The sequence below is a fragment of the Pleurodeles waltl genome, chromosome 5 (genome assembly GCF_031143425.1).
Source record: "Pleurodeles waltl isolate 20211129_DDA chromosome 5, aPleWal1.hap1.20221129, whole genome shotgun sequence".
NCBI classification, from domain to species: domain Eukaryota; kingdom Metazoa; phylum Chordata; class Amphibia; order Caudata; family Salamandridae; genus Pleurodeles; species Pleurodeles waltl.
Window position 1 is genome coordinate 1,427,949,484 of NC_090444.1, and position 12,448 is coordinate 1,427,961,931.

The following is a 12,448-nucleotide window of genomic DNA, read 5'->3' on the forward strand; positions in this document are numbered from 1 at the left end:
CCCTCACACAAAACGGTCTCCAACCCCCTAGAGTGTGTCTGGGGCCAGGACAGGGAGAGGCAGGGTCTTGTGCACTACCACAACTTTCCTTTGAAGTTTGTCTACTTCAAAGGCAGAAATGAGTATAAGTATTGGAATGCTGACTCCACAACTTTAGAACACTTCCGGATCAAGAGGAACCTCGACAAGGAGAACAGCCGAACAGCTGTGAAGAGGAGTACTGCCGCTTTGCTGTGTTTGCTTTGCTGGGTTGGCCTGCAGTTGCTGCTTCTGCTTTTGAGACAACAAAGACAGGACTTTGCTGTGTATTCTGCTTGTGAAGTTTCTCCAAGGGCATGGACTGAGCTTGTCTTCTCTTCAGAAGTCTCAGGGACAGCAAAGACTTCACCTGCCAGCCTCTGAGTTCTCCTACTGAGAACCCTGACTTGCCAGGTGGTGCCCACTCCAGTTCCTGGGCCCTTAGGAGTGAAAGCTGACCTAAAAACAAGATGAGTCTGGCACACTGGCTCCAATGACTTCAGAACTGGTGCCGTTGCCTGCACCTGAAGCCGTGATCCCTGCTGAAGTGTGACGACTGTGACTGACGCGCCGGGACCAACGCCGCCAGAGCTCTGCGGAAGTCCTACAACATTGTGAGTCCCGAGTGCTGTGTCACCGACGTCTGTGACACTTGACTATGCTGTGGCGCCTCTGGCCCCGTGGGGGGGGGCCATGCCCCCTTGAGGTCACCCCATCGCGCCTTGACCCACTGGATTCATCGACCCCGCATGATCATAAGTCACTATCCTTCCTCTGCAACTGCATGGAACCGACATCTCACCTCCCCTGCTCTGCAGTACAGAACCAATGCTTCTCCTCCCCCGGTGACAGTAAGGAACTGATGCGGTACCGGCTCCAGCGATGCTTCACCTCCCCAACTCCGTGCACTGTCTTTGTTTCATTGTTTTCAAAGGTACTGTACATGGGGGTCCGTGCGACTCTGTGACCAGCGCCGTACTTCCTTGCGAATGGCGTCGGACTGTTGGAAACAACTCCGTCAACGATGTCGTATTAGCCCCAGTTGGAGCTAAGCACTTTATTGGGATTTTATCTTTAAAAATTCATATATTTTCTTGTGTATTTAGGATTTTTGTCGTTTTCGTCTTGTTTTACTGGTGTGGAGTATTTTTGTGGTGTTTTCACTGTGTTATTGTGTGTGTGAACAAACACTTTACGCATTTTCTCTGAGAGAAGCCTGACTGCTCAAGCCAAGCTACAAAGGGAGTGAGAAGGGGTTTTCTTCAGTGTGTGACTCCTTTACCCTGACTAGAGCGAGGATCCCTTACTTGGACAGGGTGCAAAACACTGTTAGTTAGAGACCCCATTTCTAACAATGTACATAAAGAAACATGTTCATAACTGATTGTACCATTAAGAAAAGTTAGGTATGGATTGCGCAAAATGGAAATCTAATGTTTACAATATGGATGGTATCTGTGAGCTTATGCAGTTTTTATGAATTTATTTGTTGGTCATTTTGAGCTTCAATAAATAAGTTTGTATACTTTCTCAGAAGTCTGTATCACCTTTCAGAAGTAACAGAAATTAGATTGTTTATGAATGTATGTGAGATTGTGTACGAGGAAGGGTTTGAGTTAGTTCTGCGAAGTAATAAGATTAATAAAGGGAGGAGGGATATTGTTTGCAAGTCTTTGGCAAAGCCCTGTACCCAGTACCTCTGCTCACCCTGCTTACCCTGCTCATCCTTCTTACAGGGGGTTGTTGGCTGCTGCCATGACCTGGGGTGACCGGATACAGCACATGATTTGTGACTGTGTACTGTGCCAAGTATCTATGTCAACAATACCTGCAAGGCATGGATACAGACATGCCTTCTGCTCTGTAACAATGTCCTAGCCAAAAAGGAAGAGAGACACCCTATTCAGCCAAAAGAGACAGGGTCGATAATGATGAAAGTGCACAAACAGTTCTAGACCATATATGCCCAAACAAAAAAAACACTCTTAATGAATATAAAACAAATTATATAGGCCCCTATTACAACCTTGGCGGTCGGTGTTAAAGCAGCGGTAATACCGCCAACAGGCCGGTGGTAAAAAAAAAGGGATTTTTACCATGGCGGTTACCGCCATCCAAGACCGCCACTTTAACACAACGACTGCCAGGGTGGTAACGGCCGCTGGGCTGGAGACTTCGGTCTCCAGCCCGGCTGCTGTCAAAATCCCACCCTCGGGATTACGACTCGGCCTACTGCCAGGGTTTTCGTGCCAATCTTACTGCCACGAAAACCATGGTGGTAGGCACTATCAGTGTCAGGGAATCCCTTCCCTGGCACTGATAGGGGTCTCCGCCGCCCCCCTCCCCATGCCCAGAAGCCTCCTCCACTTCCCTCTCCTGCCCCACCCGCACACATACACACCCACACGCGCACCCATATACACACATGCATACCCACCACCCACGCATGCACACATACATACCCACACACCGCAACACACACCAACATACCTTGTCACACACATGCATTCACAACACACAACACTCACAATCACTCAGTCATGCATGCATCCTACGCCACTCACACCCACATGTACGCATACCAAAACATACACCCCCCACTTGCACACAACATCCCCCACCCCCCTTTCCAGTTAGAGAACCCGACTTACCTGCTTGCAGGGGGTCCTCTGGCTGGAGACAGTCCTCTGCTCTGCTGTCAGCAGCAGCGTCCACCAGCAAAACACCGCCAGGCCATATCATTGCTCATGATATGGTCTGCGGTGTTTTGCTGGCATGGCGGTGCTGCTGTCACCAGCGCCGCCTTACCACCGTCCGCTGCCATGACCGTCGGCGGTGTTCCCCCAGCATTCTGGCGGAATACCGTTCGGCGGTCATGATACGCGTAGGCGGCTGGTAGCCACGGCGGCGGTATGTTGGCAGCCGTGGCCGTGGCGGTAGGCGGTCAATACCACCAATGTTGTAATGAGGGCCTTAGTGTGTATTTATTCACAAACCCAAAATCAAATGCAATTTGCATCAAGTATTACATCAAGTTTAAACACAATATAAAAATGATAGGTCTTTCCTTTCTTGTATCCATACTTTTAGTCCCATAAATAACTACTTTTCCATAAATGTCACTCATACATAGTCACATATATAAAAACAATTAAACCATATGTCCAAATGCTCTGAAAAATACTATCAAAGCACTTTCAAAGTTACTGTTGACGTGGCGTTTCGGTGGTATTCTAGATGGTTCACCCCACCTTCTTCAGGACACAGTGATACATTAAAGCAATACAATATCTAAAAACAAAAGATCAGATACAATATATACATTTTCTAATCAGACATAATATAGACAATCACAACAGTGTTTATACATGTAGTTCGGACAGTGCAATTCATCAATCCCTCAGAAAATAAGCAAATAAACCACCTCTTTTTTATCCACATATATTAAAAAAAGCAAGCATCACCTTTTCTATACATCGCACAAGTGCTATTATGGCACTGAACCAATCTTGGATTTAAGCGTCTTTTCTATGTACCTCTAGAATCCTGCTATTCCGTAGAAACAAATCTGAAAACTATACCCATTTTATATTATTGACTAATATGTTTTTATGTTACTTCTCAGAGCTTATCAGTCACAATGAATCATATATATTCCCATCATTCCATTCATTGTCTTTTCACCTGCCCCTGCTGATATCAAACATTTGGGTCCGGGTGGTGGACTTCAAGACCTTATTTCCACTTCTTGGGTCTATAAGCGCCTTCTATGAGGCTCATTTTAAGAAATAGTCCCGACTGTGTTAAAACATGACAGGTGTCAGAGGAGAGTGATGTCTGTAAGTACAGAGTGAGATGGTACAGGTTCATGGAGCACTGTTGTTTGATGCTTTGGCTGGGCTATTAGATGTTACATTGTGCTGTGGGTGGTCATTGCAAGATATTTAAATGGAGATGATTGGGGATAAGGGAAGACTCATAAACAGTAGGGGTGAGAATGAGTAGGAGGAAGTGGAAAAATGATTAGTAGGATGGTGCATAGTACATAAACATGAATATTATGCTGTTGCAGTGAAAATGCTGGAGTGATGATTTAAGTTTTAAAATTTAATTTAGTGATGAAAGCAGATTTTTGTGAAAATGTCACCTAATGATGTATAATGTGTGCTGCCTCAACAAATGATTCACAACTGCTCCAGTGGCTGAATACTCATCATTGGGTGGCTTGCTATCAACCCTCCTGTAAGATAACGGATTAATCTCTGATTGCTGGAAGGCAGAGGTTTTGCCAACAAGTCATCACTTAGTAATGATTAGCCTCCTAAGAGGGGAATAGGACCATCTGGAAGAACACCGGGCAGCTTTCACAGTTCTTCTATTGACTTGAAAATGCAAACTGAGGCTGTCAGGATCTACCTTCATTCATTCATTCCCTGAACTACCCTGGGCTTTTTGGGTCCTTCCCTAGCAGGATTGAAAAACTGATTTAGCACTGAAGGAAGGATACTTTATCTCCTTAAGGACGTGGCTCGGAGAAGAGCTCCTCTAGATGAATGGAGAAGTCATCTTGACTGAGCAACACTGAGGAAGTTTGCAGCAAACCAAGAGACGAAGTACTGAAAAAGAAGGTTCGATTTCTGCAAGAAAATAGTTAGTAGTGGGTACCTCCCCACCACCTATTCAGAACTATCTTGGACCTAGGATGAAAGCATCTTGCAAGAAGAAAACTCTGTGAGAAAGCTAGAAGACAAAAGTCTCAAGGACGTCTGCCTCTTGCTGGCATAGCAGGATTGGAATTGCTCTCCAAAGGTCAAATGGCTGTCCTTTCTTCTGTTACCTGCTACAGAGACAGAATAAACAGAGGGACTTATTTTTCAAGAAGACCCAGGTGACTAAAGATGACTAGATCCTTCCAGAGACCTGACTGGAGAGAGACCCAGTGCCTAGAAGTCTACTCTCAGGACCAGATATCTAAAGAAGGGTCAAGAAAGAACTTTTCCAGTACATAGAAAAAAGTGGACTTAGTAATTTTTTACACCTCTGGAGGACCATGTCAAGGTGTTGAGACTTCCCATGGAAGGGCACATCTTCAGTGAGCAAGAAAACCAGGTTACTGACCCTGTGTACTTTTTTCTTCCCAGAAAATTGGTTCAGCAGGAATTGTATGTGGCCTCATGGAGCCCTGCCTGATTGCTGCTTCCACCCTTGCCTTAATGGTGTATTTTTTAGACTCTAAAAAGTTATATTATTTTATTTTATTGTTAGACCTGACAGCCTTAGGGTGGCCTTCCCCCATAACGTTTTGCTTTACTCTTCCATTTTTTGCTGACCTCGTTTTTGTTGGCCTTATGACTTCACCACTGCTAATCAGTGCTAAAGTGTGTTTCCTCACTCTTTTAAATATGGCAACGTTGTTTTCCACCCAATTGGCATAATTAATTTAACTGTAAGTCTATAGTAAAGTGGTACTACATGTACCCCGGGGCCTGAAATTTGAATACCACTAATGGGCCTGCAGGACTCAGTATGCCATCCACATAAGTAGCCTTTTAAACATGTCTCAAGGCCTATCATTGCAGCCTGAGTGTGCAGTTTTAAACTGCCACTTCGACCTGGCAAGGGTAACCTCTTGCCAGGCTCAAACCTCCCTTTTTAATATATATAAGCCACCCCTGGGATAGGTCCTAAACAGACCATAGAGCAGTGTGCAGCGTATTTAAAACATTGGACATGTACTTTTAATTTTTACATGTCCTCGTAGTAAAAAACACCTTAATTATTTTTCACTACTGTGATGCCTACTTCTCCCATACAATAACATTGGGTTAGCTTATTACATTTAATAAATGATAACTTTCAATTGGGAGCAGGTAGGAAGTTCAAGTTTGATGTCTAAAGACTTGTAATGTAATGCTCTCTTTGATGATAGAGTCACAAGTCTGAAAATGCCACTTTTAAAAAGTTGTCCTTTTCTTCTCCCAACCATTTGGTATCCGCATCCTGCATTCTAGGTCACATGACAAGGCAAAGCTGGCAGTTTGATTTGTGTATTTCTCCCAGACAGTGAGACACAGGGCTATAGATGTTGGCAGCATGGGCCATCTCTGGCTTGATGAGGGATAGGAGCTGTTACCTACCACACTTGCACATCTCAGAGGCTCTGCCAAGGCACACTCGCAAGGAGTTTGACACTAGTCCCTTGTGACCCCATACAATCTGGGGCCATGGCAAGGAGGCAGCCCTGGTCCCAGACACCCAAGACACCTATAGGGATTGAAACATCCAGACCCTTCTCCCACTTCAAAGTGGGCACCAGGTATAAATATTGGACCCTAAGATCCAACTTTTCAGTAGATCTCTGGTAATGTGGAAGATTTAGAAGGACTGCTACGTTGCTCTGCGAGAAGAACTGCTGCTGTGCTGTCTGCTGCCCTGTTGCCTCAGTAAAATGACTTGACCTGCTTCTTGATCCCAGTACTACCAGAGTGACTCAAAGGGCTAGCTGGCCGGCCTCCTGATCAGAACCTCAGGGACAGACAAGGCTCCAACCATCTTAAACCCAAAACCTGGACCCTTGGATGTTACCCTGAAGGTGTTCTGCCAACCCAGGTGTGGTTCTGTAAGCAGAACTAATGCAGTGCAATGCATCTCCTCGTAGCTACATAGGAACCTCTGCACTTCAATGCATCCTAGACACAGGACCTCGCATTACAGCCTGCAGTCTCTTTTGAATCACCATTGTGAAATACATCCTCAGTTTAGACCTTCACATCCCAAGGCCCTTGTTGACGGCATCTTTGACTATGAAACAGGAATTTGCACTGCAACCACACAGCTCTTCAGAACTGCCAGTTTGCAAACCATCTTTGGCTCAGCACTTCACATCACAAGCCCATCATTGACAGCATCCCGGATGATGATGCAGGACTCTGCAACTCCTTGATGCAGGATCTTGCAATGCTCTGCAAACAGGATTTAAGGTACTTTGTTCAGCAGGCCTAATTTGGTTCCTGTATCTGGCCTGCGCTCCATTGCAGTCGTCCTAAACTTGTGACTTTGTGCAGTCCAGCGTGACCAAATAAGCACAGTTGGCGATCTGCTCTTCTAGGCATTTTTTTCACTTGAATTGCATATATCTGGTTCTATTGACTAGATTTTTTATTTTTCTAAATCGGTGTCGGATATTTCTTATTTTGTATTTTCACTTTATTACTGTTTGGAGTGCTGCATAAATACTTTACACCTTGTCTCTAAGTTAAGCCTGACTGCTTGTGCCAAGCTACCAGAGGAAGAAACGTAGGGTTAGTATTTGACTTCCCCCTGACAAAAATTGTGTTTGGTGCCTGAGTAGGATTTCACCCCCCTCAACTAGTAACCCAATTGTCAACAGCTATGTGATATTATGCTATTGTATTTGTATTTGTAATGCATGCATCTCACCTGTTAGGGCATCTTGGAGCAGAGCAGAAAGTTATAGCTTGTGAAGTGCTTTGAACGTATGAAGATTGTAGAGGGAAAACCTGTGGACAGGCAACCAATTAAGCCCACCTATGTGGGTGTTGACACTGTTATGAGGAGGCAGACTGAGAATAAGTCCGGCGGCTTTGTTCAGGCACTTGAAGTCTCATAATGAGGTGTGCCAAAATGCCAACAAAGAGGGTATTCCCATAGCCCAGACTACGGTAATAGGTGCTTGGGTCACTGTTTTCTGCAGGTTCAGGGACCAGCCACTTAATAATTTTTCGGGGCACTTAGAGAATGTTAAAGCAACAGGCTGACACCACAGTGACTTGGTTCATCAGAGATAGCTGATCATCAATAGGTTTCTGACAGCTTGAGAGGGCTCAGGGTTGAGGATGTGTTGGGACTACTAGGCAGTGGTCCAGAAAGCAGTAGCTCTATCAAATAGGACAAGCTCAGTTTTCTCATTGTTCAGCTTTACGCAATTACAGCTCATTCAGTCAGCAACTGCAGACATACAGTGCATACAAATTAGTCTGAGTAATGTCTGTGTCTTCTGATAGAAAGAGAGGATAAGCTGAGTGTCTTCGGTGTAAGAGATAATAAGAAACCTAAAGATTTAATGATAGATGCCAGTGCTGTCATATAAACATTAAAAAATGTATGGCTCATGGAAGATCCCATCCTGCACAAAACATTGGAAGCATCAGATCAGACTGAAACAGTGGTAATTGTTCCGGTTGGAGTTGGTGAGAGAGGAAAGAACTAAGCTATTGAAGAACAGAATGACAGATGTGTGCATTGAAAAGGCACCTGAAAAGAATGGCATGTGAAATGCTGCAGACACATTTGAAAGAAGAAGAGCAGTATTAGCACCCTTATCAATGATAAGTCAGGTGTCCTCCGTGGCAGCAACGAGAACAGCTTCCGTTCTATGATTGGCTCTAAAGCCAGATTATGGGCGATCAAGCAGAAGGTGAGACTTGAGCTGGCGAGTTGCTAGTTTACTAGATTTTCCAGGACTTTAAATAGGTATGGAATAAGGGAGATACCTCTGTAATTGGACAAGGTCATAGGACCAGCATAAAACTTTTTAAACAACAAGAAGACTATGGCATTTTTCTATTCAACCAGGTGAACAACAGTCAATAGTGTGGAAGGGTAGTGAGTGTGGTGCCAATGTGTTCATGCCCAAGAGAAAAATATGTAGTGCAGACAGGGGTCAACAAGAAAGCCAGATTTGAACAAATGCATGGTCCGCATGGCTTCTTCCGTTGTACGCGGAGTCAAGTTGGGCATAGCTGTCCCTGAACTTGCCAAAGAGGGCTTATTATTGAAGGCCAGAGAGTCAAAAGCTAGTTGTGAGAAGAAATGAAGTCACATCTGCATTTTATTATCAGAGAATTAACTTGAAAGGGCAGAGCAGAGCTTCTGGGACTGAGTGATGGAGCAGGAAGATGCTGAGGAAGTGGAAAATTCTTTTACAATTGTGAACATTTCCTTAGTGGAATTGCTTTGTTGCTTGTTCCAGGGAGTCAGGGAGAGGCACTATCTCTGTCTCAGGTGCTGGTGATAATTACAGAATGCTGACTTAAATGTACATTTATCATGAAGGTTATGTGAACTACTCCAGCTCTGCTCAAGTTGTTTGCAATGGCGTTTAAGCTGCCTGAGGTCCTCTGGGACCAAGTGACTAAGCCTAAAGGTAAAGTCTTGGACTAGATGTGGAAAATCTGTCCCAGAGGACTTTGCCAGCTATGGAAACTAGCTTTGTCCTTCTTGGAGAATTTAGGGCAAAACCAGTGGTTTCAGCTGGTTTGTGACAACAATATGTCTGACTTTAAAGGACCCTCAACTGCTACAGTTTCTGACCTTACTCTGTTAGTGGATGTTGGGCTCCAAAAAGTAGCTTCAAGACAGAAAGTTGGACCTGCTTGATGTAGTCATCACCTGTTCCATCACAGTTGCCCTGAAATTGGGCTAGATTCCGACCCCGGTCAACTGCCTACTGATACATTAGATGGGCTCTTTAAATTTTCTAGGTGCATTTGCCTCAAAACCTTAAATATCCATATCTTGAGTTCCTCTCATATCATTTTAATCATTATGGTGTATTTATACTCATAAAAACTTCCTCTACTTTCCTAAATTGGCTTGAGAATGTTACTGCTCCTTTTCTTTACTTAATGTTGGTGATTTAACTTTGCACACCTTTCTCTGGGGAGTCATCTGCTGTTTGTATTACATCTACCAGGGGTTGAGCAGAGTTTCTTATACTACTGTGTTGATACCTTTGAGAAGGGTGCTCCTTTCCAAAATAAATAATTTAGTTTCTAACAGGAGGCAACAGTGGTGGAGAGAGCCCTAGTTGGACTTAATAATTTAAATCAAGTCTAGGGTTTGAAAAGCATTGAAGGTGGAGAGACAGCGAGTAGCCTGAGAATTTAGCTGGGAGTCAGAGTTATGGGGAAATATCATTGAGGTGGGGTGATCTGTTGTGTCTGAACACACTCGACTTTGGGGTTCAGAAAACACTGGCCATCTTTATTTTTAATCAATAAAGCATTAATTGAGTATTCCTTATACCCAAAGCAATTAACAATGTACAGAGTCTTTATAATCATGTCTCCCCAGAAGGGGAAAATCCCCCAGGGTGATACCTACTGGTGAAAGGTGCCTGCAAGGAAGAAGAAGCTAATCAGTCATTGGATATCTTCCAGCAACAAATCCATTCTCACCTCCCTAACAATAACAACTCTGTCACTTTGGTTGCACTTACAAGGAATAGAAGAGCTTATCAGTCCTTGGGTGTCTTACAGCAATACATCCACCCTACATCCAGTGAATGCTTCTCTTTATATACTAAGGACTTGTGGAAACCACTCTTCTGTCTTCCCATCCCCGACACCTGTTCAAGAGTGGTGCAATGCTCTGGGAATTCCTCCTTTAGCACTGGGATCAAACTGTGATGTTTGATTTTGTAGTAAGGGGGAATGCACAACCCAAACGCAGACTAGAGGGATTTATTCCAGCATAAGATACTCCCACAACCAGGAGCGTATGTCACCTCTGAACTTCACCAAACAAGTGACTGGCATCGCAATGAGTCTCCCAGGTAATGTTCTGCTCCCTAAGTTGGAACCAACACTGAACAATAACATGCATGGGTTAATAAATAACTTACAAGTGTAGCGTCTCATGGATGCACATGGCTTCCTAGTGAATTTTCCCCCTCAAAAAAAAAGTAAACTTTTGCATGCATAACAGAAAGTGATGAGAAATTAATCAGTGATACATTGTGTCAACATAAAGCAAAAAGTGAAGCATTAGTGCACTGTGTCAACACAACACATAGGCCCTCATTACGACCCTGGTGGTCGGTGATAAAGTGGCGGTAATACCGCCAACAGACTGGTGGTAATTACCGCCAAATTATGACCATGGCAGTGACAACCAATGTACCACACCGACCGCCAGGGCGGAAACAATAGTCACCACGGCAGTAGCCACCTACAGCCAGGCGGAAGACAAAGTACCGCCCACCATATTTTGACTCACGAAACCGCCACCTTTTCCGGGGCGGTACCAATGCCATCAAAAGCCTGGAGGTAACACATCACAGAAGAGAAAGGACTCACCGTTGGAGACACTGGGAAGAACCAAGCTGCCATGGAACCAGAACTGTAAGTCTTTCTGATGATCTTCTATGTTATGCTCCACCTGGAACGCCTAGCACACGAGGGAAGGTGGGAGGAAAACGAGAGTGACACACACACGCACCACACACACCCAACATACACACAACCATATGCATTACAAAACCAATTTGACCATGAAAACCTGCAGAATAAAGCAAAGGCAACAGGAATTTATGAAAATGATTGTAATCAGCCCAACAATCAAATTAAAAATCCGATTTACACATTAAACAGATCTGTACTCGTGTATAAAAAAGGGACACCGCCCAGTTCATAGTTCACAGGCCCCACATGGCCACAGGGCACAGTCCAAGGCCCCACTTGAATCCTGCACCAATCCAGAGAGAACATTGCAGGGGCATCAGTTGGCAAATAGGCAGGCACCTCAGGGGGATGGGGGGCACCTCAGCTGGATGCGGGAAAAAGCCCACTGGTTCTGAAGGGGGCAACATGCCCTGTGGTCTTTGTCCTGGGGAGTGCAAGGCCACAGTCTCTTGAGTGGGTGTCTTCTCCACTGGTTCTGGAGTGGGCAACATGCCCATTGCTCTTTGTCCTGGACAGTGCAAGGCCACAGTCTCGCGAGTGGGTGTCTTCCCTACTGGTTCTGGAGGGGGCAACATGCCCATTGCTCTTTGTCCGGGCGAGTGCAAGGCCAAAGTCTCTTGAGTGGGTGTCTTCCTCACTGGTTCCGGAGGGGGCAACATGCCCTGCGCTCATTGTCCTGGGGTGTGCAAGGCCACAGTATCTCGATTGGGTGTCTTGCCCACTGGTTCTGGTGGGGGCAGGTTGCACAGCAGGCCTTGGAGGCTGGACTATATGGCGTCCGCCGGCATTGACAGCTGCACCGTGGTGGTGGTTGTGGGAGGCTCCTGCTCAGCCCCTGCACCGTCCGATGGCTGCACTGTGGTGGTGGTTGTGGGAGGCTCCTGCTCAGCCCTGCACTCTCTGATGGCTGCACAATCACAGCTGGCAGTGGGGGCCCTGTGGCAGCTGCTGGTGGTGGCATTGTTTGGCTGGCAGCTTCCACTGGTGTAGATTGCCTCCTCTCCTCCTGCTCATGGGTTGGGGATCCTTTACCCTTCTTGGCACTGGTGGATGGGCTCTTCCCCATCTGCCTGGTGGTGCAGGCCCCTTCCCCTTCTTTGCAGCTGGTGCAGGCTCAATCCCCTTCTTAGCAGCTGGGGCAGGCTCCTTCCCCTTCTTGGCAGCTTGTACAGGCTCCTTCCCCTTCTTAGCAGCTGGTGCAGGTGCCTTCTCTTTCTTAGCAGCTA